Below are 5,577 nucleotides of genomic sequence, written 5' to 3' on the forward strand. Positions count from 1 at the left end.
ACCACTCCTTGTTCCTCGGGCTCAATTATCCGATCACCCAACCAATCATGGATCATATCACCGGCGATGATTACTGTGCTATGCAATTTCCATTCACGAGGGGGGCTGTGTTTACACATCATACCATGGGTTTCATGAATCACCATATCCAGAGATTCGTCGACACAGCTTGTTGCCAGATAATCTTCAGTGTGTGAAAGGCATCAAGCTTCCATGCGATGGATGGCTTTTGCAAACCCGACATGCGGCGATGTGGTTCATGCCAACAGCAAATATGCACAACTTGATTCGTGTTGATATCTAGACTGAGCCATGTATTCTGCTGATGTAGCACGACCCTCTTTTGTTGGATATTATGTACTGTTGTTAGTTTGAAGCACTCCTCTGGTTTGAAGGATAGATTCCTTCCTGGGATCAAGTGCATCCTAACTCACCTGCGTAGGATGTACTGATAATGATGATGGAGATGCTGTGCAGAAGCCATATATATCAGTTAGGCTTCAAGTGCGTACTTGTTAGTTAAACCTATGTATAAATTGTGACACTAAATACGACTAGTAAGTAGTACAGTAGCAGTACTAGTATACGTCGGTCAAATTATTCATCATGTCCACACATTGAATTGACGTGACAACACGCTGCGCGTGAGGTGACACAAGAATCTCGGCGGCGTGTTCGGGTATTCTGGACTTCTGATTTGGAGTACCACTTATCTGTCGAAATATTTCATCATTCACTTAAAACAATCGATTGATCATACATTGAGTACCATATAACTGGAGTTACCGATGCAAGTCGAAGAAGGATTGGCCCGTGCTGCCGCCTGGCGTCAAGTTCGATCCCACAGATCAGGAGCTGATCGAGCACCTTGAGGCCAAAGTGAGTGCTGACAGCGCGAGATTTCAGTCTCTCATCGATTTGTTCATACCAACCATCGACAGCGAGCACGACATATGTTACACCCAACCTGAGAAACTTCCAGGTAAGACACCGATCGCCGGTCTACTTGCACAAACATATTCATTTGTTTATAGCTCTATTTTTCTTTTTAGACGTAGACCTGGTGAAGCAATTACAATTTGACAGTTAATAAAAAGTGAAACAAGTGACTGCAACATGCCAAAGATGTTATGAAAATGCCAACTAGGTACACTAAAACCTGTATTCCACAATACTGCAGGTATCACACTGAGTGGCCTAAGAAAGCATTTCTTCCAGCGCAATTCCAGGGCGTTCAAAAGGGGCGCGTGGACGCGTCGCAAGATACAGTCGGAGTGCGGCATGCACGCGATGTGGCACAAGACTGGCAATACCTTGCTCGTGATGGTCAACGGCCGGCAGACGGGCAGCAGAAAAGGTTCTGGTGCTGCACACCAACAAGAACTTAGACTAGCAGAGGACCAACTAGGTGATGCACCAGTACCACCTCGGGGACCTGGAGCAAGAGAAGGAGCAGGAGCTGGTCCTCTGCAAGATTTTCTACCAGACGAACACTAGGGCCAGGAGTAAAAAGATTATAAGTTAGTTTGGTATTGGTAGTTGTACTACCTTGTCATCCGCAAGTTGGTATTGTTGTTAACGATCTTTTGGTATGAACTTGCATTTGCTTCCAACCATCATGCCGAGGGTCGACGTGGATATAAAGCTGAATCATTTGTTTCGAAACGAATTTTCAGGCACCTGATTTTTATTTGATGAGTAGCATAAGCACCCGCCGTTCGAATTCTTAGTTCTCCAATTTTTTCGAAACAAGTGCATGCACTTATTACCACGATAAAAAAACAATATCTGTGCTGCATCCTAGTTATCAGTCTGTACTTGCAGAATTCTCTCGTTTATTGAGCACGTATATTGTTTTTTCAGGTCGAGCAAGTTTCAACTTGGCTGTAGATTGCCCAGGGTTGTTTTGTTTTTAACAGGCGCAGCCCATCACGACAACGGGGCACAGCGGAAGAGTATTGTACGTGGAGAGGCTGACAGCTGGGTCCACGACAGCCGCAAGGAAGTGCCTCCTTATTACGCGCAAAATAATTATTCCTCCACCTGACAGCAGGGTCCCACCGGACGGGCCACCAGTATTTCGCGGAAAAAACGTTTCCCCCCTGACTGCTGGGACCCACCGGACGGGCCACCGTATTTCGCGAAAAAAACGTTTGCCCCTGACTTCTGGGACCCACCGGACGGACCACCGTATTTCATGAAAAGAACAGTCCCCCCGCTGTCATCTCGGACCCACCGGAAGTGCCTCCTTATTACGCACAGAAAAATGAATACTCCCCCTGCTAGCTGGGACCCAACCTGGTGGGAGGCTGACTTGTGGGCCTACTAAGTTGACGAGGATGGAGGGCTTTGTCAACTTAGTCAATATGAACGATTCTAGCTCCAGTGACCGTACGATGTCCATCCAACGGCCGTAGTGCTTCTTCAACCTCTGGTCTTCTTGCTCCAGCCACCCAAAGCTGCGCCGGTCGTGTCGCGTGCTCCTGCCTCTCGTGGCCGGCTATGATGCCGCGGAGTCCTCACCGCCCCCTACTACTCCCACCGCTGGCCCATACTATCCCTCTACTCACCCACACCCCTGTTATTCTGCGGCGACGACAGCCTCACGCCGCAGCCGAACCAGTGAACCCTCGTACTCCTCTCCGCGTGGGCATCCACTGCCGCGTCTTCCCCGGCTCCGCGTCGTCCCCTTCCTAGGCCTCGCCGTTGTCCACCGCCTTGGTGCTCTCGGCGCGGCGTGGTCAATGTGGTCAACGACCGACTTCCATCGGAAGAGTACTGTACGTGGAGAGGCTGACAGCTGGGTCCACGGCCACAGCCCAGTTTTTTTGTGATTTGCCAAGTAAGTCACTTTGTTAGGCCTGTTGGGCTGCAAATCTTTCAAGACGAGGAGAGCTTCATTCGGCTGGCCGAGAAAATGACCCATCGGTAATGAGAGATGGGTTGTACATTTTCAAAACACATCAAACCGGCAATTAGTTTTAAATATCTTTTTTTCATTTCGAGATTTTAAATTACATTAATTTTTATGCATGGAGAATTTGTTGGATTTTATATTGATATACATTTATTTTCAAAATCAGTTTGAATGTGAGTCGAAATTTCGGGATTAAAAACAGTTCGGACCGCATCGAAATATGCAAAATTTCATTAATTTTTTAACTATGGCCACAATATGGGCTATAATGCTAAAAAAAGAATATGGGCTCAAAAAAACCTTAAGAATTAGCAAATGCATTGTAAATTATTAGAAATAATGGCAGATGGGTTGTATGCTATTTTTCACAGATTTGAGGCTTTCCTAAAAAAGGTTGACGCACAAGCAATGACTGTTGGATGGCCATCGAACGGCCGTCGTGCTTCTTCAATCTCTGCTCTTCCTGCTCCAGCCGCTCAAACAAGTGCCGGCGGGACTGCCTGCTCCCTCCTCCCCGCGGCCGGCTGTGCTGCCGCGCAGGCCTCACCGCCCCACCATATTCCCATCGCTGGCCTAGCCATCCCTCTACTCACCCACACCTGCTGTTATTCTCCGGCGACGGCAGACGAACTAGTAAACCCTCGTACAGTCGTACTCCCCTCCGCGTGGGAAACAACTGCCGAGTCTTTCCTGCCTCCGTGTCGTTCCCTTCCTAGGTCTCGCCATCGTCCACCGCCCTGGTGCTCTCGGTGCGGCCTGGTCAACATGGTCAACGACCGACATGCATCTGAAGTGGACTTTACGTGAAGAGGCCGACATCTAGGTCCACGGCCGCACGCAAGGAAATGCCTCCTTATTACGCGCAAAATAATGATTCCTCCACCTGACATCAGGGACCCACCGAAAGGGCCTCTGTATTTTGCAAAAAAAAATGTTACCACCGCTGACAGCTCGGACCCACCAGCTATATCTTCGCACGCAAGGAAGTGCCTCCTTATTACGCTCAAAAAAATGAATACCCCCTTGCTAGCTGGGACCCACCTTGGTGGGAGGCTGACTTGTGGGCCTACTAAGTTGACGGGGACGGAGGGCTTTGTCAACTTAGTCAATATGCACGATTCTAGCTCCAATGACCGTACGATGTCCATCCAACGGCCGTAGTGCTTCTTCAACCTCTGGTCTTCTTGCTCCAGCCGCCCAAACCAGCGCCGGTCGTGCCTCGTGCTCCTGCCTCCCGTGGCCGGCTGTGATGCGGAGGAGGCCTCACCGCCCCCTACTACTCCCACCACTGGCCAGGCCATCCCTCTACTCACCCACACCCCATGTTATTCCGCGGCGATGGCAGCCTCACACCGCAGTGAACCAGTGAACCCTCGTACTCCTTTACGCGTGGGCATCCACTGCCGCGTCTTCCCTGACTCCGCGTCATCCCCTTCCTAGGCCTCGCTGTTGTCCACCGCCCTGGTGCTCTCGGCGTGGCGTGGTTAACGTGATCAAGGAACGACTTCCATCGGACGTGGACTGTACGTGGAGAGGCTGACAGATGGGTCCACGGCCGCAGCAAGGAAGTGCCTCCTTATTACTTGCAAAATAATTATTCCTCCACTTGACAACGGGACCCACCGGACGGGCCACCGTATTTCGTGAAAAACGTTTCCCCCTGACTGCTGGGACCCACCAGCTACATCTTCGCACGCAAGGAAGTGCATCCGGGCAAAAAAAAACAATTCGCCCCCTGACTGCTGGGACCGACCAGCTACATCTTCGCAGGCAAGGAAGTGCCTGACAGTCGGGACCCACCTGGTAGAAGCATACGTAGCGTTGTCATTCTGGTCGCCAACGTGTACGTACATATTGGTCGATGTAGAGGCGCGCACGTGTCGTAGTAGAGGCGCGCACGTGTCGTAGTAGAGGCGCGCACGTAGCATGTACACGTACGCACATTGGCCAGGGTGCAAGAAAGAAAATGCGGCCATGTATGTGTACATACGGGCGGGGTCTCGAACGCCTACTCACGCATACGTACGGCCAGGGCTCGTGTACATGGCTGGGTTGGAACGGAGAAACAACGTCGTCATCGTGTTCATGGGGAGGCAACGGAATGCGTCGTGTTCATGGGGAGGCAACGGAATGCGTCGTGTTCATCGGGAAGGCTTGGACGGAACAGGCGATGGAAACGAGGCCTAGCGTACCGCAGAACGGAGGAAACGGCCTTGTGTTCGACCGGCCATGTTCGAAACGGGATCCTGTTGATCGGGAGGGGTCTGGCATACCGCAAAACGGAGGAAACGGACCTCCTACGGTCGAAACGGGGGTCCTGTTGATCGGGAGGGGTGTGGCGTACCGCAAAACAGAGGAAACGGACTTGTGTTGGAGCGCTACGGTCGAAATGGGGGTCCTGTTCATCAGGAGGGGTGTGGCGTACCGCAAAACGGGACTCCACGGGATACTGTTCATCTTCACCATCGACCTCCTCCAGCCTCCACGGGCTCCTATTCATCCAGCCTCCACAGGCTCCTGTTCATCCAGCCTCCACCGCGCGCTACTCCACCAGCTACTGTTCAACCACCCCTCCACCGTCTACTATTCATCTAGCCCTCCACACCACGGGGTCCTGTTCAACCACCCCTCCACGGGCACCCCTCCACCGTCTACTGTTC

Source organism: Triticum aestivum, chromosome 6A, assembly GCF_018294505.1.
Source record: "Triticum aestivum cultivar Chinese Spring chromosome 6A, IWGSC CS RefSeq v2.1, whole genome shotgun sequence".
Lineage (NCBI taxonomy): Eukaryota > Viridiplantae > Streptophyta > Magnoliopsida > Poales > Poaceae > Triticum > Triticum aestivum.